Source organism: Balaenoptera borealis (genome assembly GCF_965194805.1).
Source record: "Balaenoptera borealis genome assembly, chromosome: 8".
NCBI lineage: Eukaryota > Metazoa > Chordata > Mammalia > Artiodactyla > Balaenopteridae > Balaenoptera > Balaenoptera borealis.
Genome location: NC_138865.1, coordinates 49,193,226 through 49,220,128, shown reverse-complemented (window position 1 = coordinate 49,220,128; position 26,903 = coordinate 49,193,226). Strand labels below are relative to the sequence as shown.

The following is a 26,903-nucleotide window of genomic DNA, read 5'->3' as shown; positions in this document are numbered from 1 at the left end:
AATTCTTTTCCCATTTAGGTTATTACAGAATATTGAGCAGAGTTCCCTGTGCTATACAGTAGGTCCTTGTTGGTTATCTATTTTAAATACAGCAGTGTGCACATGTCAATCCCAAACTCCCAATCTATCCCGCCTCCACCTCCCCACCCCGTAACCATAAGTTCATCCTCTAAGTCTGTGAGTCTGTTTCTGTTTGGTAAATAAGTTCATTTGTATCATTTTTTTTTTTTTTAGATTTTGCATATAAGAATATCATATGATAGTTGTCTTTCTCTGTCTGACTTAATTCACTTAGTATGATAATCTTCAGGTCCATCCATGTTGCTGCAAATGGCATTACTGCATTCTTTTTAATGGCTGGATAATATTCCATTGAATTTATGTACCACATCTTATTTATCCATTCATCTGTCAATGGATATGTAGGTTGCTTCCATGTCTTGACTATTGTAAACAGTGCTGCAGTGAACACTGGGGTGTGTGTATCCTTTCAAACCATTGTTTTCTCCAAATATATGCCCAGGAGTGGGATTGTTGAATCATATGATAGCTCTATTTTTAGTTTTTTAAGGAACCTACATTCTGTTCTCCATAGTGGCTACACCAATTTACATTCTCGCCAAACAGTGTAGGAGGGTTCCCTTTTCTCCACACCCTTTCCAGCATTTATTGTTTGTAGATTTTTTGATGATAGCCATTCTGACTGGTGTGAGGTGATATCTCATTGTAGTTTGATTTGCATTTCTCTAATAATTAGCACTATTGAGCATTTTTTCATGTGCCTCTTGGCCATATCTATGTCTTCTTTGGAGAAATGTCTATTTAGATCTTCTGCCAATTTATTGACTGGGTTGTTTGTTTTCTTGATATTGAACCACATGAGCTGTTTTTAAATCTTGGAGACTAATCCATTGTTGGTCACATAGTTTGCAAATATTTTCTCCCATTCTATGGGCTGTCTTTTTGTTGTGTTTATGGTTTCCCTTGCTATGCAAAAGCTTTTGAGTTTAATTAGGTCCCATTTGTTTATTTTTGTTTTTATTTCCATTACTCCAGGAGATGGATCGAAAAAGATATTGCTGTGATTTATGTCAGGGAGTGTTCTGGCTATGTTTTCCTTTAAGAGTTTTATAATATCCGGTCTTACATTTAGGTCTTTAATTCATTTTGAGTTTATTTTTGGGTATGGTGTTAAAAAATGTTCTAATTTCATTTTTTTTACGTGTAGCTGTCCAGTTTTCCCAGCACCATTTATTGAAGAGACTGTCTTTTCTCCATTGTATAGTCTTGCCTCCTTTGTCATAAGTTAATTGACCATAGGCGTGCGGGTTTATTTCTGGGCTCTCTATCCTGTTCCATTGATCTATATTTCTGTTTCTGTGCCAGTACCTTACTGTTTTGATGACTGTAGCTTTGTAGCATAGTCTGAAGTCAGAAAGCCTGATTCCTCCAGCTCTGTTTTTCTTTCTCAAGATTGCTTTGTCTATGCGGAGTCTTTTGTGTCTCCATACAAATTTTAAGATTTTTTTTGTTCTAGTTCTGTGAAAAATGCCAGTGGTAGTTTGATAGGGATTGCATTCAATCTGTAGATTGCCTTGAGTAGTATAGTCATTTTGACAATATTGATTCTTCTAATCCAAGAAAACAGTATATCTTTCGATCTGTTTGTCTCATCTTTGATTTCTTTCATCAGCGTCTTACAGTTTTCAGAGTACAGGTCTTGCCTCCTTAGGTAGGTTTATTCCTAGGTATTTTATTCCTTTTGATGTGGTGGTAAATGGGATGGTTTCTTAAATTTCTCTTTCTGAACTTCCATTGTTAGTGTATAGAAATGCAAGAGATTTCTGCATATTAATTTGGTATCCTGCAACTTTACCAAATTCGTTGATGATCTCTAGTAGTTTCCTGGTAGCATCTTTGGGATTTTCTATGTATAGTGTCATATCATCTGCAAACAGTGACAGTTTAACTTCTTTTCCAACTTGGATTTCTTTTATTTCTTTTTCTTCTCTGATTGCCGTGGCTAGGACTTCCAAAACTATGTTGAATAAAAGTGGTGAGAGTGGACGTCCTTGTCTTGTTCCTAATCTTAGAGGAAATGCTTTCAATTTTTCACCATTGAGAATGATGTTTGCTGTGGGTTTGTCATATATGGCCTTTATTATGTTGAGGTATGTTCCCTCTATGTCCACTTTCTGGAGAGTTTTTATCATAAATGGGTGTTGAATTTTGTCAAAAGCTTTTTCTGCATCTATTGAGATGATCATATGGTTTTTATTCTTCAATTTGTTGATGTGGTTGATTTGCAGATATTTAAAAATCCATGCATCCCTGGGATAAATCCCACTTAATCATGGTGTATGATCCTTTTAATGTATTGTGGAATTTGGTTTGCTAGTATTTTGTTGAGGATTTTTGTGTCTATGTTCATCCGTGATATTGGCCTGTAATTTTCTTTTTTGTGTTATCTTTTTCTGGTTGTGATATCAGGGTGATGGTAGGCTCATAGAATGAGTTTGGAGGTGTTCCTTCTACTAACTTTGGGTTTTGTTTGTTCTTCTTTCTCTAGTTGCTTTAGGTGTAAAGTTAGGTTGTTTGAGATTTTTCTTGTTTCCTGAGGTAAGATTGTATTTCTATACACTTCCCTCTTAGAACTACTTTTGCTGCACCCCATAGGTTTTGGATTGTTGTACTCTCATTTTCATTTGTCTCTAGGTATTTTTTTATTTACTCTTTGATTTCTTCAGTGATCCATTGGTTGTTTAGTAGCATATTGTTTAGCCTCCATGTGCTTGTGGGTTTTTTTTTTACAGTTTTTTCCTTGTAGTTGTTTTGTAATATCATAGTATTTTGGTCAGAAAGGATGCTTGATATAATTTCAATTTTCTTAAATTTACTGAGGCTTGCTTTGTGGCCCAGCATGTGATCAACCCTGGAGAACTATTGATATGTATGTTCTTATTGCCTTTCTGCTAATTGCTTTGGGTATATGTTTGTAGGTCTTTTTTCTTCCCTTCCTCTTTTGTTCTTTTCTCTCGTGATTTGATAGCTAACTTTAGTGTTGTGTTTGGATTCCTTTTTCTTTTTTGTGTGTGTGTATCTATTGCAGATTTTAGGTTTGTGGTTACCATGAGGTTCTGATATAGCAGTCTATATATAAACAAGAATGTTTTAAGTTGCTGGTCTTTTAATTTCAAATGCATTTCCAGTATCCTGCATTTGTGCTCTCCTCTTCTCACAATTGCTGGTTTTTATATCATATATGTGTGCAGATGATTTCCTACCTTTACTGTATGTTTGCCTTTACTGGTGAGCTTTTCCATTCATAAATTTCTTGTTTCTAGTTGTGGCCTTTTCTTTTCTGCCTAGAGAAGTTCCTTTAGCATTTGTTGCAAAGCTGAACTGGTGGTGCTGAATTCTCTTAGCTTTTCCTTTTCTGTAAAGCTTTTGATTTCTCTGTTGAATCTGAATGAGAGCCTTGCTGGGTAGAGTATTTTTGGTTGTGGGTTCTTCTCTTTCCTCACTTTAAATATTTTGTGCCACTCCCTTCTGGCCTGCAGAGTTTCTGCTGAGAAATCAGCTGATAATCTTATGGGAGTTCCCTTGTACGTTATTTGTTGCTTTACCCTTGTTGGTTTTAATATTTTTCCTTTATCTTTAATTTTTGTCAGTTTGATTACTCTGTGTCTCAGCATGTTCCTCCCTGGGTTTATCCCTCCTGCGACTCTCTGCACTTCCTGGACTTGGGTGACTGTTTCCTTTCCCATGTTAGGGAAGTTTTCAGCTATTATCTCTTCCAGTATTTACTCAGGTCCTTTCTCTCTCTCTTCTCCTTCTGGGACCCCTATAATGTGAATGTTGGTGCATTTAATGTTGTGTCAGTGGTCTCTTATACGATCCTCATTTCTTTTCATTCTTTTTTCTTTGTTCTGTTCCACAGCAGTGATTTCCATCATTCTGTCTTCCAGCTCCCTTATCCATACTTCTGCCTCAGTTATTCTGCTGTCGACTCCTTCTAGTGTATTTTTCATTTCAGCTATTGTATTGTTCATCTCTGTTTGTTCTTTAGTTCTTCTAGGTCTTTGTTAAACATTTCTTATATCTTCTCAATCTGTGCCTCCATGCTTTTTCTGAGATCTTGGATCTTCTTTGCTATCATTACTCTGAATTCTTTCTCAGGTAGATTGCCTCTCTCCACTTGACTTAGTTGTTCTTCTGGGGTTTTATCTCATTTCTTCATCTGGGACATATTCCTTTGCCATCTCATTTTTCCTACATTTATGTGATTGCGGTTCCCTTTCTGCAGGCTGCAGGGTTATAGTTCTTCTTGCTTCTGCTGTCTGGCCCCTAGTGGATGATGCTGTCTAAGAGGCTTGTGCAGGCTTCCTAGTGGGAGGACTGGTACCTGCCCATTGGTGGGTGGAGCTGTGTCTTATCCCTCTCATGGGCAGGGCCGGGTCAGGGGGTGTGTTTATCATCGGGCAGCTGTTTATTTAGGAAGACTTTAAGCAGCCTGTATGCTGATGGGTGGGGCTGTGTTCCCACCCTGTTGGTTGTTTGGCCTGAGGTGTCCCAGCACTGGAGCCTACAGTCTGTTGGGTGGGGCCAGGTCTTGGGGAGAAAATGGTGGCCTCCAGGAAGGCCTATGCGAATGAGTACTCCCCAGAACTACCACTGCCAGTGTCTTTGTCCCCACCGTGAGCCACAACTGACCCCCGCCTCTGCAGGAGACCTCCAATATTAGCAGGTAGGTCTGGCCGAGTGTCTTATGAGAGCACTGCTACTTTCTGTGGGTCCTGGTGTGCACGAGACCTTGTGTGCGCTCTCCAAGAGTGGAGTTTCTGTTTCCCCCAGTCCTGTGGAATTCCTGAAATCAAACTCCACTGGCCTTCAAACCCTGCTGGCCTTCAAATGCTCCAGGGGCTCCTCCTCCTGTTGCCAGAACCCCAGGCTGGGGAGTCTGACATGGGGCTTAGAACTTTCACTCCTGTGGGAGAACTTCTGTGGTATAATTAGTTTCTAGTTTGTGGGTGGCCCACCCACAGGTATTGCGCCCCTCCTGCTGTATCTATCTTTGTGTGTGTCTTCTTCTTTGTCTTTGAATGTAGGGTATCTTTATTGGTAGGTTCCAGCACTTTTTTGTCGATGGTTGTTCAGCAGTTAGTTAGTTGTGATTTTGGTATTTTCGTAAGAACAGATGAGTTCATGTCCTCTACTCCACCATCTTGTCTCCTCTGTCCAAACTATACACTTCTAAATAACCCATGGGTCAAATAAGAATTCATACAAGGAATTTTAAAATATTTTTAAGTGATTGAGAATAAAAATACAACATCAAAAGTTACAGAATGCAGCTAAAGAAGTACTTAGCAAGAAATTTATAGCTTTTAATCTTTATATGAGAAAAGAAAAAAGATCTAAGTTTCCACTATAAAAGCTCCAATAGAGCAAAGAAACCCAAAATGGTAAAAGAAAATAATAAAGAGCAGAAACCAACAAAATAGAAAGAAAACAAAAGTCATAGCCAGCATAATGCTATTACCATATACCCACAAAGACATTATAAAACAAAAGAAAATCACAAACCAAAATTCCTCAGGCATATCAGTGCAAAATTCCTTAACAACATATTAGCAATGAAGACATTAAGATCACATAATAAAGGGAGATTTGAATGCTAAGAATACATGTAGCTAAGGAATAGATGGTGATTTAAAGTAACTCCATTGTCCTCTTTTCTAATGGATCCTAGGACAGTGGAGAGTATCTGTGGTAGAAAGGTTGATGTGTTTCCACAAGCTATTAAAATAGTGATTGTGAAAAATGAAATATTGGATATATTCTTAATGGGAGGCATTTAATGTGGGAAATTGGAAACTAGAAATTTTGAGGTTCTAGAGGAAAGCCTAGAGGAGAATCAGGGAAATTGTGATTGATAGGGTTTGTTGTAAGGTCATAATTAAATAAAAATTCTGCTAGATTTTCTTCTAGTGGGTCCAGCGTTGCTTACCTGAAGTCAGATATTCAAGAAACTAAATTTGAAGCTTTCTTACGGACAGGATATATGTTTTAACCAAAGCACACAGACTAGCATGAAGTAAGCATTTAAATAGATACATAGTAAACAGAAGAGCATCACTGATATTTGCTTGAATTTTTCCCACATTATGACTTTCAGGAACCTGAGCACATGAAAGAATGTAACCTAAAGTGGATATTTCAAAGTACAGATCTTCATCAACTTAGGATGGGGTTACAATGAACCCATCCTAAGTTAAAAATATCAGAAGTCAAAAATGCAGTTAATACACCTAGCCCAGCAAACATCGCAGCTTAGCTTAGCCTATCTTAAACATGCTCAGAACACTTACGTTAGCCTACATGGGGTAAAAATCACCTAACACACACAGCCTATTTTATCCTAGTGTTAAATAGATCATGGAATTTATTGAATACTATACTGAAAGTTAAAAACAGAATGGTTGTGCTGGTACAGAATGGCTGTAAGTGTGTTAGTAGTTTTCACCCTCGTAATCTTGTTGCTGCTACTGCCCAGCATCACAAAGAGTATCATACCGGATATCATCAGTCCGGGAAAAGATCAAAATTCCAAATTTGAAGTACAGCTTCTGCTGAATGAGTATCACTTTTGCACTAAGGTAGAAAAAAATCATAAGTCAAACCATCATCAGTCAGGGGCCGTCTGTACTGGTGAAATTTATCTGAAAAGAAGAAGAGAGTAAATTAATACCTATAGGGAGTTTGGAATTGTACATTAAGTCCACATTTCTTTAAAACTTCAGGTTTTATTTTAAGAGAACTTTCTATCAGTATATAAAGAGTAATGTTTTGATTTTACTTACAAGTTAAATTATTTAACTCTCTCCCCACCAAATCTTCATGTAAAGTGCAGTTTTAAGATTGTGTGCCATTTTTATCTGTGGTATAGGGTACCTCCTGCTACTCTACCATGTGCTTCTAGGAGTGTTTATACATTGTTTGAGAAACATCTGACAAAGTATCAATATTTTAGGAAAGCAGAATAAAAGGAGAATATTAAAATTAGGGCTCTGCAATGGTATAACAAGCTGCTATGAGAATAAAGACCATGTGTTTTAGTACTTTTTCATCCACAGTGTAAGACACATGAGTTCTCAGTATGTGCACCTAATTGGAAGATGACTAATTGTTGTTTTTTTTTTTTTTTTTTTACCAGTTCTTCTCCTAACCCTTGTCCCAGTAGCTCACTGACATTTTGTGCAAAGTTCACTTTAAGGTTAAACCTTCCCTTCAACACAGCCTTTCAATTTAAATGTTTTCTAAACTCACTAAACAAAAATGTTTAAACAGCAGGTACATATTTGGAAATGAAGGTGCTATTTACAGCATGTACATATGACATGAAATATACCCACTTTAAGGAAGAGAACACTGAAACAATGTTTTACTGTACTTTTTACTTTTTATTATAGTAAAATGTATAGTTCTTCGAGTAAATTATTGTGAGAATACAGATATTTCCATAAAACTCCACTGTAGTTTATTCATAGTTACAATTATAATAAATCTTTTCCAACTCAGCTATAATAACCTGATTGAGGCAAAAACTGAATTGCAGAAGAATGGCATCTGCAGCGTTGCCACAATTTTACTGCAACGTGTATAAGCAAAGTGTAATGATGCAGTAAAAATAAACTTAAAGAATTATGAGCCAGGTTTACAGATTAAGACATTAATTCTTTCAGTATCTGAGCAGTCAGTGGTAGTGTTAGTTATCTATGGCAATTCCTTACCATGGATTTACTAACGCCTAAACGTTTAGATTTCATTAAAGCCTATCCAGTGGGCAGGAATGCTGGACTAATTATTTAATACCCAACAGCAGGGCCTTTTTACGTTAACAGGGTGTATTTGCAGTGCCCAGAAGGCTTGGGGTTATCACTCCAGAAAAGCTTGTTTCAACCTCCTGATTTCATTTGGTTCTCCTAAGGCCTCACTGGACCCCTGCGATTACCTTTTTCACAGCGTTTATCCCACTTCGTTGTAATTTCCTTGTTAGAAGCCTGACTCCTCCACCAGCCTGAGTTCAAGTCTGCTGTGTTCCTTTTGGTGTCACTCCCACAGTGCCAGCACATTAGGAAATGTGATCCATAAGGACAGAGCCAGCATTACGTCCATGGAACAAGTATATATTTGTTCTCATAGATACATCACCAGGGAGATTTTGGTGTTTGTGTGCAATGTTTTTAGACAGCTTTGGTCAGTCTACCTCGCCTAGGACCATATCTCCTTCTCCTAGGGCTGCTTTCTGTCCTCCAGCCCCATTCCCCACCCCAAGCCCCGCTGAAGGAATAAACCCCTGGTAGAAAGAAGTCAACAGGAGAGAGAGGGATTATTTGCCCAGATTTTTAAGACTGATTTTTTAATCCCTGTATTAGCCAGAGTTCTCCAGAGAAACAGAACCAATTTCTCATCTATCTCTATCTATCTATCATTTATCTATTGAGAGAGGTTTATTATAAAAAATTGGCTCACGTGATTATGAAGACTGAGAAGTCCTGTGATCTGCCATCTGCAATTGGAGACCCAGGAGAGCTGATGGTGTAATTCCTGTCCAAGTTTGAAGGCCTGAGAAGCAGGAGAGGTGATAGTGTCAATTTCAGTCCAAGGGCAAGAGAAGATAAAATGAGATGTCCCATCTCAAGCAGGCAGGCAGGAATGGGACACGTCCTCCCTTATTCACTTTGCTGTCCACTTTACTGTGTTCACCAGTTCAAATGCTGATCTCATCCAGAAATGGCCTCTCAGACACACCTGTACATAATGTTTAATCTGGGCATTCTGTGACCCAGTATGTTGACATATTAAAAAAACCAACATAGTCCCACCTTGAGATCATACGTATTCCTGCCCCTGGGTTCAATCAAACATTTCCTCTTTTTAATGATTTGCCTGTTTGGCTTAATCAAAACTGGTTTTATTACAAGTCATGAAATATTTTAACTAACATACCATAACTTACGACTTTTAGTTTGAAGTGTCAGCAATGAATCAGCTGTATTTTTCAATCAAATGGTTCTTCCTCATTCATCTGTGTTGCTACCAGGTCATAGAGTAAGTGGGTTTATCATGGGCACTATTATAGCACAGTTAAATCTCAATCTGCAAAAAAGGGAGGTTGGGTGCGAGTCTCTGTTTAGTACCTTTCTTTCTTAATCTTTTTGTTATTTAAATTAAAATCACCTGTTTAAATAGCCAAACTTAACTTCAAGCCATAAAACAGGCACTCCTCAGAGTAGGAGCTTTAAAAAAAATTACCTTCCTTTAGAGACAAGTTGGTATCTTAGCACTGAGCTTGTTTCAACGATTACGGTGAGGTCCCAAACCACATCTTAGGGAGCCCATTTTACTGCTGACTTCTGTGATTTGGGGGAGTACCCAGCAAAAAAAGCAAATGGTGATAGCCGATGTTTCGGAAATAAACTTAGGCGTTCACACGTAAATTCTACCCCTCACTAACTCCTAGGCTTGCTTTGATACCCTCACTCAGGATATTTCTTTATAAGTAGTTTACTGCTCATTCTGGTGTTTATGCTTTGTGATGACCTTTGCAGTGTGGCAAGAGGAAGGTTTTATGTCCATGCTCTCTTGTGAACAGCCTGGCATAATCAAAGAAAACTTAATGAAGTGACAGCAGAGAGAAGGAATATGGGATTTGTGTTTTTTCATGATTTCACAGTTTATTTACGTAGACTCTCTTAAAGTTTTAGCCACCTTAGATGCATAGAGTACACGCAACTCATGTTATAAGTGAGGAAACTGAGGCCCAGAGCTCAACCCAAGATTAAACCTTGGTTAAAAATCTATCACTGAACAGGTTGTAGAGGTCCTGATTTCCTGTCTAGTAATCTTTCTGCCTCACTGTGCTTATTTTTGGTATACCAATTAGGCAAAAAAACAATTTATTTATTAATAGGGAAAAATACTTGTGGTAGTATCCTTCCTAAAACAACCTATAAGTGACCCTAGTCATTTAAAACAGCAAGCAGAACCTGAGCCCTGACCCAAGACATCTAATTTCAGGCAAAACTAGCACACTGCCGTCACTCTTGACACTAACCAACCTGACTCCATTGGACATTTATGCACCCATTCAAAACAATAACAACAACAACAACAACAACAATAATAAACCCTAAATACCCTTATCAGTACAAATAACCTGCCGTCAAGTGACGTAAGATTCTTTTCTTTTCTAGCGGTTCTCATCAAATTAATTCCTATCTATCTACTGTAAGTTAAAAAATTCAAAGCAGCAGTCTGACTAAAAACATGAAATATTCCAAGGTATTTCCAAACCCAGTCTACTTCTTATAATATTTAGTGCGTATCTTGTTTTGGGACTATTTTTGCCTTGAGTGTCAAGGAAAGAGATTTCTATTTGAATAGACAAGACATGAAGAAAATGTAAATTGTCCACATAGGAGGATGTTGTTATTGTTATTATTTGGAGTGACTTCACAAAGTAGACTAAAAGAGTTTGGGTATGGGTATGGCTGAAGCTTCCTAGGCTTTCTATTCTGGCCACTATTCTCCCACTCTTTTCAATCCATAGCTATGTGGCTATGGAATATCATTATTTACAACATATGCACACATAAGTCTTCTGGAGCTAGAACCATTTAGAAATGGGAAGGTTATGCAGAGAGTCCAGGGTCTCAGAGGCAGATGGTCCAGATCAAGTTCTAGCTCTGCCACCTTATCCATCTGATGAACTTGGGCAGTAAGACTTTAAAGCTTGACTAGGCACTATGTAAAATTCACAGTTGTGAAAATCAAATGAAATTGTCATGAAGGCACTTTATAAAAAGTAAAAATCACTAAACAAATGTCAGGTATAGGCCCCAGGAAACTTAACTGAGATCAACATGAGTAAATCTTTACTTTCACAGCAAAAAAGATCATTAAGATACTTCTTTTAAGTTCTATTTAATAAGACAAAATGCCAAGAGGGGAAAAAAAAATTTGGAGAGTCTGCTTAATAACAGACCATGATTAATCACTTTAATAAATGGGTTGATGTTGGCTATGCTACTGATCATCAAACCAATTTCAGTAATTCCATCAATGCAATAAAGATATTTCATCCAAATTTTCTGAGCCAGTGGTTGGCTTAGATTCAGATATGGAAATTTCTGCTTGTGTTTTTAAAATAAATTGTGTCTTGTGGCAGTAAAAGAAAAAAGATATCCTCAATTTTAATTATTACAGTGGTTTTTCTAATGGTTCTCAGATGCAGAATTTTTGTCCAAAGGAAACCTTAGTAGGAAGTGTCCTATATGTAGCAGTACATTTGTTTCAGTTGATGTTGGAAGGCTCCCCACCCAAGCTCCAATCTGCCCTCTTTGCTCTAGAAACACCTGAGGAATAGCCACATGACGCTCTTAGGAGCACAGTTTGAAAACCATTCGTTTATTGAAAACAAAGTACTTTGAAGTAATTTGAAATAAAGTTTAATCATGATGCAGTCTCACAACAATGCCAAATGTTACCTTTGGCACAATGAGATCCTGGATATATCTGTTGATTGACTAGCTCTATGGGTTCATATAAGCAAGCAATACAAATTATATTTTCTTTTCTCGAAGTTCTCATTGATTAGCATTAGCTTCTAAAAATTCTGACCTCAGTGATATTGGATATTTTTTAGTGGTACTGGCTACTTCTCACAATACACTTAGGGACTGACCAGATATCATGCTTATTAGTTTTTTGGTACAGCTTCCATTTACAATCAGTTTTCATTCACTTTGATAATTTGCCTAATGAAAATGCTGTACAGTTTATAAAGATATATTCTCCCTACTTTATACACACAAAAAACTCTTGGTTTGAAATACTCCCTGGATGGAATTACAGAACAAAAATTTATATTTGAGCATATGTTTCAGAAACATTTTGACCCTATAGCTATTTAAAACTGGGAAATATTCCTAGCACTCTGATTTGATCCAACAAAATTGAAATCATGAGAATAAAGGGTAAACTCCTATTTCCACAGACTTTCATGCTTACAAGAAACAAAAAAAAGAGAGTGAGAACTTTAAGTGAATTACAACCACTGAGAGAGAATTATGAAGTTGCCCATAAAACTTTTCCTTATCAATTGCTTCTGGATAGAGCCTGATCTAGGCAGAATATGAAAGGAACCCTCTTTCTTCAGATGGTAGGATGTCCTTCTGAATCCAGGTTTTTCAGTAAGCCTTTGTGATCCTTAGTCCCAGGAATTCATCAACCCAAGAAAGAACAGAGAAAATCATCAAGTGTTATCATGCAAGTTTCCTTATATTTCCATATCCATCTGAGCTTATTGGAACCTCTTAATTGATGAATGAGGACTTTATCAAGCCTGGCAGGAGTCGTTATGTTTCTGATTTTCCTTGAAATGTATCTGTCACGCAGCTCAAAATTGAATAGCCAGTTTGGGGCCTAACCAGAGATATGGCACTGACTTAAGACACTCTGAAGGGGATGAATGATTAATGCAGTTTATAGACAGGATAGCGCTGCTTCTGTCTCACATGCTTTTTGTATGTAATCTCCAGTGGTTCAAGTTCAGATGGATCTAATGAAAAAGGACTAGATGTTTTCCACCTTCCCTTCAGAGCATGCTGTACGATTTATCCACTGACAAAATGTGCTAATGAAATGTCACCTTGGACAGCTTGCTAAAGGATTGATGGGCTGAAAGTTTTGCACTTTAACTTTTGCAGGAAAAATGAATAAGTCCTCCAAACTCTGTATGATATAGAGATCTATTATGGTTTTCTAACTCAGGAAGTAGCTATGCCACTGATGGAATAGTGGATGGAGAAGAACACTGATGGGACAAAGTTTATAAATAAGGAAATTGAGGATGTGTGGCTGTATTATACCTCCATTCTAAATTATTGTCAAGTTACATGATTTTATGAAGGCACTTCCTTCTATATACCTTATACAATTGTTTTCAATCTATTAGTATATCAATGAGAAATAAAACCATCAGCCTCTGTAGACAGTTATCCTATTTCTTTATTTGTTCTTTGTCCCTTCATTACCAGAATCCCAACTATAAAACCTATCCTGAGAATGGTTTTAAACCTTTTAATTCCTTCCACTCACAAAAACTTCATAATCTGTGAGCAATGACCACTGGAGACCATTAAAGAGAATTGAAAATGGCAGACAAAAAAGTCAGGATGTGGAAGAAAATAAAACTGTACATAATCAGAGAGACTGCTGATAGCAGTAAGAAAGCAAAATATACAAAGTGGACCAGCACTGAAATAAAATAATAAAATCAAAGATGCAAGTGAAAATTAAGCAAAAAAATGGGATGCAGAAAGTAACTGAGTTATAAGCTATGTACATCTACACTGACCAAAATAAATAAAAATAAATAACCACACAGTGACTCAATACACACACACACACACACACACAAACACAAACATACACACACAGAAGCTTAAAGTGTATAGGCCTACGGAAAGTAAGTTAATGCCTCATTTTATCTAGAATGGTGAATGGAAGAGAGAAGAAGGATATTTTCTTACTCCTTAGTCCGAGGAGAAAAATCTGGTAGAATCTACCAAGGCAAGAAAATTATCTGTGATCTACTTTTTAAGTTCCATAATTGTTAAAATGAGAATGACAGTATTATTAGGGTAACACTAGCTGCTATAATAATTAAGTAAGTCCCCAAATTTCAGAGGCCTAATAGAATAGAAATTAGTTTTCCACATAGTATCAAACTTAAAACAGTGGGGAGTTAACATTATCCTCTGCTAAGATTGAGAGATCTTGATTCTTTCCATTTTGGGGCTTCACTGTTTTTAATATATAGTTCTCTCAAGGTTGTTTAATGTATAACTTCCAAGGAAAAGTAACCTGAGAGTCAGCGTATGAGGTGTTTATAAGGCAAACCTAGTAGACAGCCACTACTCAGTAGACTATATGACTAATCCTAACTACAGGAGACTGGAAAATGTGGACTAGGTGAATGTCTGGAAAAAGGAGGAAACAAGACAAATAATCTGATAGCAGTTCCTTTCACTTTTGTTGGAAAAATCAAAGAATATAGTGCCTATATAATAAGCTCATTATCTCATAAGCATTTCTTTTTAATTTTACCTGTCCCTCTAATATTAAATGCCTCATAAGTATAATACTTCATTATTATTATTTGGTTCTAATTAGCATAGCTATTTTTGTAACCATTGTTGGGAGTGGGGGAAGACACAGCAAAAGGACAATTTACTTAATAAAATCGAAAACAAATAGATTATGCCCTTTTGATTATAAAATCACTGAAAAGGGAGGAGTTCTGAACTCACTGACCTTCATGGTCCTTTTGGAACTGAAAATATGTTTGTCCTTGATTTGTTAATATTCTGCCATATTTAATTCTCTCTTAACACATATTCTGTGTATTGCATCTCAGCATGATTTCTAATTTTTTATTATGCACATACTTGGATGGTAACGATGACATAAAAGCCGCTCAAAGGTATATTGAATATTTACACTTGTTTCGTTTTTAAATCCAAAAAGATAATCTGTTTTAAATGCATCCATGTCACATTGTAGTTGCCAAGTTTTCTGAAGCATGCTAAACTAAAATTTGATAAAAGTTACCAAATTGGTGATTAGAAATTCAAAGACAGGATTAATTTTGTTTAATAACTTATGTTTTATGCGCTAGATATTTTCAACTTTTCAAACTCATATGTTTTTACAATCTAAAAAATGAGGGCTGTCACTGTGGCCTATACAACGTTACCTTTCCCTATAATAGAAGTGTGATTAGTACACAGATACTGACTCAATTACTGATGTTTATGTAAGTTTTTGTGATTTTATAAATTATGATTGGTATTACTCTTAAATAAATATAAGTGGATGTAAAGATTATTGAAAACAGAGCAAGATTTGGAGTTAGCAAGACAAGTTTGAATCTTGTTTCTACTTTAGGTTGCATGCATTTGAGTGTTTCTTAGACTCCCAGGATTATTACTTTACTGTCAGACTTTGGTTGCTGAATTATGAGCCTCTTATAGATGAAGTTACTTGACCAAGGTATAGTTCCTACTGATAATAAAATACCCTTATCGAACAACACCTAATATGTACCAGAACAATTCTGCCTGGTGCTTTATCTAATCAGCTCATTTAAATTTATAATTATCTTATGAAGAAGGTAATGGTTCACTTAAGATAAGCAGTTAATATATAGCAGGGGATTCTAAAAAAGCTGAGAGGGCCAGAGTGAGACAAAAGAGAGGTATTAAATACAGAATAATAAACACCTAGCAGATTAAAGGTATCTCAGGAATTCCCAGCTAGAGTTTCCATCCACGCTATGTGGTTAGGAAAAGAAGCAGAAGTGCTGGTAAGATGCTAAGTGTAGGATAAAAGCAGGATTTGCTTTGAACCTTCCTGGACCGTGATCATGGAAATGCTGAATCTGGCAAATAGAGAGTGGTATATACTAGTAAAACAAACAATTATTCTTGAAGAAGTGTGTTTGTGGGAGGTTGCTGGAAAGGGGAGTGTGTAGGTGGATAGGGTTTTACTAAATTATCCACGTAAACCTACTTAGTTTTCGTTGTAGAGTGTTGGTAAAGGAAACTAGTGTCCATTCTACCTATTTCTTAGGTCAAGTTCCCTGGGAAGAGTCAAAATCAGACAAAGGGATTAGCCGAACTGTGATGCAGTTGCAACAAATTCCTCAGGCGATCTAGTTGGGATGGCCCCCAAATTGAGGCAAGGTGACAGGGCCTTTGTTCCTCAGTGGAGAGCAGTCACTGACCGCAGCCATCCCCCAGGGTGGGAGTGGCGGCAGTAGAGGATAATATTTTCTACAGCGGGTAGATTTCCTACTGTAAAAAAAAGTCAAAAAAATCCTTAATCCAAATGAAAATTTCAGACATTTACCACAAAATAATCAAAAAGCAAGAGGAGAATTAAGTTATATAAAGGACCTGAGAAAATGGTAAGAAATACCTAAAGTCAATATTATTTAAGAAGACTCAGATGAAATATATTCAGATGATGGAAATAAAGTAGATCGCCTTGTTGTCAGATATTTGTAATACTATGTGAATTCGGGGATTGTTGAGTTTCTTACAATGAAATAAAAATATGTGGATTTGTAATTTCATGCATTTGGTGCATGAAGTATCCCAAGTTTGAGATAATCATTTCCCCTAAGCTCTTTTCCGTTTCAACAAAAATACAACCACCCAAGTCACTTTGGATACAAAATTTCTGAGAAGACAAAGATTTGCTGTGCTCCAGCCCCAGAAAGGAAATCAACTGAGCTGGAAAAGACGGACTCAAAGACTTGAGATGATCATAGAGAGTGAAGTAGCAACCAGGTTATGAAGGACTTTGTTAGGCAGAGAAAAGGTCTTGGATTTTGTTCAGTGGGGTGAGTGATAGAGCTGCTCAAATGGGTTTCTGAGAGCTGACCACTAAATTTTCATGAGTGAGTATTGTGAGCCTGTTTTTAAACATCATCCACATTCAAGGTTAAATTAGTTAAATTATTTAAATTTACAACTAAATGAATCATTTTGGAAACAAAGGCAATCAAAGCTCGCCACTTCCTAAATTATTTTGCTATAGTTTTCTATTATCACAATAGACATTTTACAACTATTGTATCTATATGGTGGACATGCAATGCAATGGAGTGCTACTGCACACCTCTTTCCAGCTCCACATTCAGTGACATCACATGACGATGCTAGCTTGAAATTGGTGGGAGTTGAGTTTTGAAACAAAGGAAATCATTAAACTAATCACTACAAAATAGAGATTTTTTTTCATCCCCAGAGAGCTGGTTGCTTAACATTTATCAACAATTAATCTAACTGAAATAAGAAGAAAATAAAGATTTTAAAAATATCTAATTAATTGAAATAAGAAAATTAATTTTAGCAAGACAGTGGCATAATTAAACTTTGTTTTGTTTGCTTTTTTTTTTGGTTTTATGTTTAAGATAACTGGCTATTGTGTAGAGAAAAGACAAGAGAAGCAAGGAGAAAGTTAGGAGGTTAGTGGGATTTTATTATAGTCACGTATGCTGGTCTCAATGAAGAAAAGAGAATGAATTAGAAATAGGACAAATATTGTTTTATCAGACTTGAGGAACAGGGAAGGATCCAGGATGACTGAAATATTCTGGCTTGAACAGTGTGTTCCTGATGGTGCAATTTACTGTGACCATAAAAACTAGAGGAAGAAGGAGTAACATAGAGCTGGTGACAGGAGTGAAGGAAGAAACAGTGCAGTTTTGAACATGCTAAATTTGAGGTGCATTTTAAATACCCAACTTACATAGCCTGGAGCATCATGCCAGGGAGTTAAAGGAACATCAAAAGCATTGAGAGCCTTGGGACTGCATGAGATCACCAAGGAAAGAGGGTGACAAAAGAGTAAACATCCTACATCGATGTCTTTATGACTCTGACACCTCACATTTCTGCTTTTCACTTGATGTTGACAGAATGTCTTAAAGCATTCCTACTTTTTAAATCCTCCATGGACAAAATAAAGCAAGGCCTAAATTCTATGGTCTCTGTTTTACCTTGGTGAGTTTTAGCCATATCCTACCTAGCTAACTCTCTTCCTTTCAATCCTGGCTTATTTCAAAAGTCCTCAGTATTACAAGAATTTTCCCTAATGGGTGTGTAGCTGCAAAGAGAGGTAACTCAGTGATCCAAAGACAAAACCACTGACAAATTATGTATAGACAAGAAGATGAGATAACAAACCACCTTGATGACAATCATGATGATTATTCTTTTAAGAAGTTTCTCCTTTATAGAATAACCTCTTTAGGATTCCAGAATCATTTTCACCTGTAACTGATTCCCTTGATTCCAGTTGTTCTCTCAGCAAGTATCCTAGCCTGTGCCAGTTCCTTGGAAAATACATGCATAAAAGCCCAAGCATTAGGCAAACTTCCCTTGCATTAAGACCTAACCATCCCTGCCAGAAGTCAGTAATAATCTGACATATACTACAGATTTCAATTGTACAGAGAACATATTGTAAAATATATATTTCCATATTCTAATATTTGCAAATATTGAGATATACATCTTTAAATTTTATGACTATCACAGACACAAATGTCCAGATGTTAATATTCAAAACAGATCCAAAGCATCATACCTATACCAGAGTCCTCAATGTGTGACCAAGTCATGGAAGCAGCTTGAACATCAGCTAATGAAATTTGCTCTTTGAAGCAAATATAGAACTTATTGTTTGCAAAGGTGAACATCTGGAAAGATCTATGTATCCTCCATATAACCAACCTGTTTGGTTTTGAATGCTAAGTTCTTACTAAAATTCTAAGTCTGTACAATACTACAAAGCTTCAGTAATCAAAACAGTGTTGTGCTGGCACAAACACAGACATATGGATCAATGGAACAGAATAAAGAGCCCAGAAATAAACCCACACACCTACAGTCAATTACTCTTTGACAAAGGAGACAAGAATATACAATGGAGAAAAAGACAGTATCTTCAGCAAGTGGTGCCTGGAAAGTTGGACAGCCGCATGTAAATCAATGAAATTAGAACACACCCTCATACCATGCACAAAAATAAACTCAGAATGGCTTAAAGACTTAAACATAAGACATGACACCCTAAAACTCCTAGAAGAGATCATACGCAAAACATTCTCTGACATAAATCATACCAATGTTTTCTTAGGTCAGTCGTCTCCCAAGGCAATAGAAATAAAAACAAAAATAAACAAATGGGACCTAACCAAACTTACAAGCTTTTGCACAGCAAAGGAAACCATAAACAAAACAAAAAAACCTACGGAATGGGAGAAAATATTTGCAAACGATGCAAACGACAAGGGCTTAATTTCCAAAATATACAAACAGCTCATATAACTCAACAACAAAAAAATCAACCCAGTTGAAAAATGGACAGAAGACCTAGACATTTCTCCAAAGAAGAAATACAGATGGCCAATAGGCCCATGAAAAGAGCTCAACATCACTAATTATTAGAGAAATGCAAATCAAAAATACAATGAGGTACCACCTCACACCAGTCAGAATGGCCATCATTAAAAAGTCTACAAATAACAAACAAACACTGGAGAGGATATGGAGAAAAGGGAACCCTCCACTGTCGGTGGGAATGTAAGTTGGTGCAGCCACTATGGAAAATAGTATGGTGGTTCCTCAAAAAACTAAAAATAGAATTACTATATGATCCAGCAATCCCACTCCTGAGCATATATCTGGACAAAACCATAATTCAAAAAGATACATGCACCCCTATGTTCATAGCAGCACTATTCACAATAGCCAAGACATGGAAACAACCTAAATGTCCATCAACAAATGAATGGATAAATAAGATGTGTACATATATACAATGGAATATTACTCATATATACATATGTACATATACATATACATGTGTACATATATACAATGTGTACATGTGTACATATATACAATGGAATATTACTCAGCCATAAAAAAGAACAAATAATGCCATTCGCAGCAACATGGATGCAATTAGGGATTATCATACTAAGTGGGTAAGTCAGAAAGAGGAAGACAAATACCATATGCTATCACTTATATGTGAAATCTAAAATATTTCACAAATGAATCTAGCTATGAAACAGAAACAGACTCACTGACATAGAGAACAGAGTTGTAGTTTCCAAGGAGGAGGGGAAGTGGGGGAGACATGGACTGGGAGTTTGGGGTTAGTAGATGCAAACTTTTACATATAGAATGGATAAAAAACAAGGTCTTGCTGTATAGCACATGGAACTATATTCAATATCCTGAGATAAACCATAATGGAAAAGAATATTCAATAAAATGTGTATAGGGCTTCCCTGGTGGCGCAGTGGTTGAGAGTCTGCCTGCCAATGCAGGGGACACGGGTTCGAGCCCTGGTCTGGGAGGATACCACATGCCACGGAGCAACTGGGCCCGTGAGCCACAACTACTGAGCCCGCGCATCTGGAGCCTGTGCTCCGCAACAAGAGAGGCCGCGATAGTGAGAGGCCCGCGCACCGCGATGAAGAGTGGCCCCCACTTGCTGCAACTAGAGAAAGCCCTCGCACAGAAACGAAGACCCAACACAGCCATAAATAAATAAATAAAATCAAAAAAAAAATGTGTATATATATCTGAATCACTTTGCTGTACAGCAGAAATCAACAAAACATTGTAAATCAACTATATTTCAATTAAAAAAATAAAATTCTAAGTCTGTAAGGTAAAGTCCTTATAAACTAAGAGGTTAAACCTTAAATCAGTTTTCCAAGCCATATATGCCTATATGGAAATGTGCTATCTACCAACTAATTTTTTATTATTATTATTTTAGCCAAGAAACAGAGCTAAGCCCAATATTCCCAAATGCATCTACTATATACCATATATTAGGTATCTCCCAACACTTCATTTTAACAAATGCTGATTTATATGCTAGCATTCCTTTCACTATGCTTTGAATTGTGACAATCTTCTGCATTTTACTGAGATTGTATGTACCTGCTTTGATAGCTATTCTTTTCCTTTGAATATAATAATTCATCAGAAAATTTCCTATATTATTAATTTTTATTTCTATACCTTTTCTTTAACTTTTTGGATGTTCATATATCCAAAAATAGGTAGCACAACTTAATAAGGTGTATCTTTGTAAATCACCACTTAAATCTCAAAAATAATCATAATTGATTAACTGGGAAAAAGAAAATAAAAGACATTCCAAACACTCAAAAGCTTTCAATGACATGCCTTGAGTTTTCAATGAATTTTGATATAAAAACTGAAAAGAGCTGAATTTTTCTATGTAATGAAATGAATTTTTTTTCTAAGCTTCTGAACTTCCCATCCCTGAAAATAAAGCCTTGGTTAGCATCTGCCAAAGGAACTTTGGAGGACATTTCTTCACTGGTTGGAGAGAGTCTACTTTTTCATCTCTATTTATCAGTGTACAGATAAGGAAAAACTTAACCAGTTCACTTCTGTATTTCCTTTAATATTTTCTTTGGAAGGGAAAGAGGCAAGAAACCTCATCCTATGAGATCCAGTGTACTTAATGGAGATGAACTACAAATTTTGCTCTGAGCTTTCTGGCAGCAAACATGAAAAAGCAGCATAACACAAAGTCTAACATGATTTATAAGTTCCATAATTCCATGGACCAACCCATTAGATAAAAATAAATTATATGTATATAACTTATTTATATATAATATAAATTTATAAATATATAAAATATATTATAAATATATATTTAAATATATATTGTAAATATATTATAAATATATATTTTAAAGTATTTTGTAAATCTATATTTAAATATATATTGTAAATATATATTATATATATATATATGCATTCCTGCCTCAAGACACTGAGAGAAATTTTTTCCAAGTGTCTTTAATTAGAGACAGAAGTATAAGTTAAAAAATATTGTATTCAAAATGTCTTCATAGTAAATATCAAAAAAATTCCAAGGGTTGCTCCTAAAGCAATATTAAGTCTAGAAAGGTAAAGCACTAAGACATTTTCATAATTTGTTAAGGAAAGGTTTGAGTATCAGTTGTTCAAATTTCCAGATTTTATGAAATATTTTAGACAAAAGAAGACCATAAATGTTTAACTGTACTCAGTCTGATTTTTATTCTGTATATTTTAGTGTAAATATAAAGAATCTTTTAATTTGGAGATAATGAAAACTTTCTGTATAGTTTGTTCAATTCCCTTAACTTTTCTCTACCCTTGCTTTACCTCCAGTCTATAAAATCAAACAAAACATTTTTCATTATATTTGTGCTTTATTGACCTGTGCTTTGAGTGTTTGGATATGCAAGAGAATGCAGCAATGAGATTGCTGCATGGAGAGTCCAATTCAGTCTTTAAAATATTTGAAACTATTTAAAGAGTAAACAGGAAGAGTCTGTGGCAGTAACATCACATTTCAGCGTTGCTCAGAATGAAGAAAAGCTGGGAGTTCTGCCGAGTCAACAGTCACAACAGAGAAGGAAGCACTGAGCCTGAGTTAGTACTAGCTTTAGAATTCTGTTATTTAATATTCACTAAGGTATCCCAAAATGTCAGGTCCTGCTCTTTAAACTTTTATTGTGCATCTGTGCATTTTCTGCCCTTTTAAAACCCTGATTCACTAACTTTTTAAGCCAATGGTGAAAATATTTGTAGTTTCCACTGAGACATATTGGGAAAAAATGGCATTTAATTTAATAATAATTAGATGAAGAATATTTCATAGTTAGAATCAAAAGGAAATTCTGGGAACTTTTCTAAAGGAGTAGACACACAATGAGTTGGAGAACCAGGAAAGCCGGTGGTGTAATTCAGTCTAAGTCTGAAGAGCTGAGAAGCAGGAGCTCCTATGTTTGGAGGCAGGAGAAGATGGATGACATCCCAGCTCAAGGAAAAAGAGAGGGGATTCGCCCTTCCTTCTTTCATTTTTTTTTTTTTTCCATTCAGGCCCTCAACAGACTGATGCTACCACCCACATTGGTGAGGGCAGATCTTCTTTATTCAGTCTACTAAATCAAATGGTACTCTCTTCTGGAAATACCCTCACAAACACACCCAGAAATAAAGTATCATCTGGGCATCCCTTAGCCCAGTCAAGCTGACATAAAATTAACCATCACAGGAAGGGCGCATGTAAATTGAAGATGGTTAACTGATGCTTTGACTTTCCTGTGATCCATGGTAAAACTTGGGAAGTTGTGCTCCCTTAGATAGTAGGTTGCCTATCAGATTATTAACTACTCTATTCAACTAAATTAAAAATCATTATTGAATTTTGCAGACCTGAGTAAGCCTCTCAAACAATGGTTATGCCATTACATAAAAAGTGATGAAATTAAACATTTTAGAGTTTTTATAGTGATTTATTTGATTTCTTAGGCCTTTTGTTTTGTGCTCTACTTATTTCTACTTATTTAAATCTCTCCCTTCAGTGATAATACAGTTATCTTATTTACTCAAAAACAAAACAAACAAAAAACCCAAGGTAGTAGAAATATTGAAAACCAGAAACTGTATTAGAAATAATAGGAAGGTTTATCAAGTACAAGCATAAGCACATATATAATTGTTAAAGATCTATTTTTATCCAACTAATAATTGCTTTCCATGTCAAACTAATATTAAAAAAAATAATTTTGGGGAAAAGAGCACAGATAGGTAATATCCATTTAGTAAATAGAATCAATATGGCCTTCCTGTGAGAAATTCCTTAGTTATATGATTTAAAACAAAACTAAACTAAAACTTAAACAAATCAAAAATTAAGTAAATTAAAAAAAACTATAAGAGGGAGAAGAGGCGTGTCAACACTGGTACAGTGTCTTAATTCAGTAGTAGGTAAGCTATAGCACATGGGCCAAGGTTGACCCACCACCTCTTTTTGTACAGCTATGGAGCTGCAAATGGCTTTTATATTTTTAAATGGTTGCAAAAATATAAAAAACCTAAATATTTCATGATGTGAAAAATAGATAAAATTTAAATTTCAGTGTTCATAAAGCTTTTTTGGAACACAGCCACAGCTCATTCATTTACGTATGGTCCATGGTTTCTAGGCTGCCACAACAGTGGAATTGAGAAGCTGCGATAGAGTGTATATGTCCCACAAAGCAGGATATATATACTGACTGGGCCTTTGCAGGAGAAATTTGTCTATTCCTATTTTAATTCATAGACTTGCTAATTATTACCTGTTTGAAGAATATTAATGGGTATGTGTTTATATCACATTAGTAAAGTTATGGTAAAATATTTAATACCTATTACATATATATAATATGCATGGCATATAGTATAAACATGAGTATATATATCTTTTTAGTCCTTACTAATTGTCGTGTACTGTGCACATTACATGCCTATCTCATTTAGTTCTCCCAGGCAATATATGCAATATTTGAGTTATTTCACTTAACCCCTGAAATAGTCATGCAAGGATGTGCTAGAGTTAAACCCATTTAACAAATGCAAATACTGAAATTCACCTAGACTATCTGGTTTCCAGAGTCAAACGTCTGGAACTCAAGCCCCATTTAATCTAACTCCAAATTTCATACTCTTATTCACTGCTACAACTTTATGTTTAGTTAGTTACATATTTATATAAATTAAAATTTATACACAAACGCTAAGACATCAAAGTCTAAAGCAATTATGCAGCATATTTATTTTAATTTCAATTGAAATATATCTTTTGCTGTTTCAAGAAGATCTTAAGGACAGCAATAAATAATGTACTTAATGTTGCCAGATAGAGCCTACTAATGCAGACAAAGGCAGTTTCATAGAGGGCCAATATATTTTTATCTTTTTCTCCTGGAATATTTTCTATCTAAGCAGAGTGAGTAGCCACAGAGAATATCACTCATTCTATGAACCTCCAGGGAATAGTCCTAAAAACACTTGTGAGATAGTAGATGAAAATTGAAGGAGGAAGGGAACCGAGGGAATAGTAAGCAGAGGAAAACTGGCCATCTGCTTACCAGTTTGAAATTAGTCCAGTTTTTCTCCAGCTAAATTCATACAAATTAAGTTCAAATAATTAAATTGTACCAAGTGGAGATTCATAACCTTCCTAATTCTGTGAATCAGGAATTAATTATTGGTGGGAATATTCATCAAGACTGTCCTGACCCACAAAAGGCTCTTCTCCAGCCATTCTTTTAAATATGTTCCTAGGGGGGAAAACGTCTCATTCTGGATCTTGGGTTGTAACTGACTCAGAATAGAATTAGAATATCTGAAGAGATTCTAATAAAAATTTAACCTGTAAAACCATACATTATTTGAGACTAAAACACTTTGTGACAAATTTACTAAAGTGAATTATATTTTTAAAGGGAAAAGGGAGACACCAGTTAAAGAAAAAAATAATGTTCTATGTATAAATATAAGATGTAAAGTGTCCATTTTTTTCCTTGATGAATGATATTTAACTTAGTACAAAGAAACTAAAATTTAAGAAATTTCTACATATGCCAGTAACCTTGTTAGATGTTTCACTTATCCTATTTTGTATAATTCCTACAGCAGCCCTGTGAAACATACATTTTTCTCTCATTTAAAAATTTATCTGAGAAAAGACAAAACAAAAGTAGCTGTTGTAGAGTGAGTCCTTGCTCGTGTTCATTGTTCAGTTCCTTTTCCCCTTATCCACACTGGATAGAGTATTCCTCCTTTCCCCTTGACTTTAGGCGTGGCCATGTAAATTGCTTTGGCAAGTGGAATACTGTATTAGTGAACTGATGACACAGGAGGCTTAAAATATGCTTGAGTTTTTGGCTTTCTCTTTTGTGCTTCTGCCCTTGTCATGAGAAGTTTTCCCTGGCATCTTAATACCCTTCAGCTGAGCCCACAAGCTGACCCAAGCTGACCCAAAGACCATGGGCAAGAAAAACACTTAATGCTGTATGCCACAGATTTTTATGTAGGAAAATATGACTATGAAAAATTGGTGATGGGATGATACCATAAACAAAACAAAACAAAACACACAAATGGGAAAAACTAAAATATGTGCTGTTTTATTTGGAATTAGGTGGGAGGCAGCAAAGAGACTCTTACGGGAAGCTGGAAGAATGAGCCCTGTAATAGTGGCAAGACTTTCGGTAAAATTTTAGTTACAGTTATTTAAAAGAGAGAAAATAAAATTTTGAGGCAAAATGTTGAATGTATGAGTTACTTGCTTAAGATACTACAAGAAAGTGATGAGCTGATTAAAGAACAAAATAAAACAAAAACTAGCCAGTTGGCAAGCAAAACTTAGAATAGAGAGCTCAAAGATTGCATGGCTGGAGAAGGGAACTGTCGGTCTTCAAATCAAAGGTGTATCCTAACCAAGATGGCCTTAATCTTCCCCTCAGCTTCACTAAACTTTAGGGAGCTTTCTTCCGATGGTAGGTCCCCTGCCTCCCTTATTTTAGGGCGTTTACTTCAGAAAACTTTCTATTGTAAACTCTTTCTCTGCCCTTTTGAGAGGTAAATATTCTCCCAGCCTCTTGCCAGTTTTACAATACAAAAAGGGTTTTCTTATGTAAAGCAACTATACTCCAATAAAGATGTTAAAATTAATTAATTAATTAATTAATTAATTTTAAAAAATAGCATTTTCTCTACCTAAATTAGGGTGAACCATGGAAGAAACTTAAATAAGTCCATTGCATTTTTTAAAAAAGTTATTATGAAAATAATATATATTTGATTTTATTCAGTAAATGTGTACCTAAAGACACCACTAAATTGAATTTTTGTAAGCCTAATAAAAATGTAAATGCATTAGAAAAAAAAAAAAAAGACCTGGGAGCCACTCCTTTGAAATACAGTCATCAAGAATAAGAGTGCTCCTACCTCCCAGTCCCTGTGGAAAGGTAGGATAGTGTCTTCAAGGGGCATCAGTTAGCAAACACAGATGGCCTAATCATAGAGAAAAACATCTGCAAACTCAGGAACAACTCAGTGTGATGGCACATCCCACTTCCCACTGACCAATCTCCTTCCTTAATGTTCTGTAGTCCTTTTCCACTAGATCACTCACCTCAGCACTTAAAAATACATTCACCTTGAGTTCAGTCTCTTTCCTCTGCTGCAGTAATCTTAACTAAGGCTTCCTGGTTTTTTTAACTTTGTCCAGTGTAATCTTTCTTTGACAGTCCATTGAAGAACAGCCTCAGATAAAGGACAATTACTCTGAGCATTACAGTAAGACGTGATCTCAGAGCAAAGACTAAATCAAGCCTGTGGCTGTGACATTCTTTGTTAAAACCTCTGAAAGGAGTAAGA

General features: G+C 35.8%; 1 protein-coding gene and 1 long non-coding RNA gene across 3 annotated transcripts in view; one reads left to right on the top strand and one right to left on the bottom strand.

Annotated features, from left to right (window-relative positions):
* Positions 1-209: 209 nt before the first annotated feature.
* LOC309632767 (uncharacterized protein) overlaps positions 210-26,903 on the bottom strand; it is a 1,168,925-nt gene continuing 1,142,231 nt past the window's right edge. For both annotated transcript variants that reach the window (XR_014247049.1, XM_082400626.1), the window contains one exon: positions 210-8,628. The gene's annotated coding sequence lies outside the window, so the exon portion shown is untranslated. The remainder of the gene's footprint in view (positions 8,629-26,903) is intronic.
* The window catches only part of LOC309632783, a 664,345-nt gene continuing 647,101 nt past the window's right edge, over positions 9,660-26,903 (top strand). Inside the window, exon 1 of the long non-coding RNA XR_014247071.1 lies at positions 9,660-13,354. This is a non-coding gene — a long non-coding RNA (uncharacterized lncRNA). The remainder of the gene's footprint in view (positions 13,355-26,903) is intronic.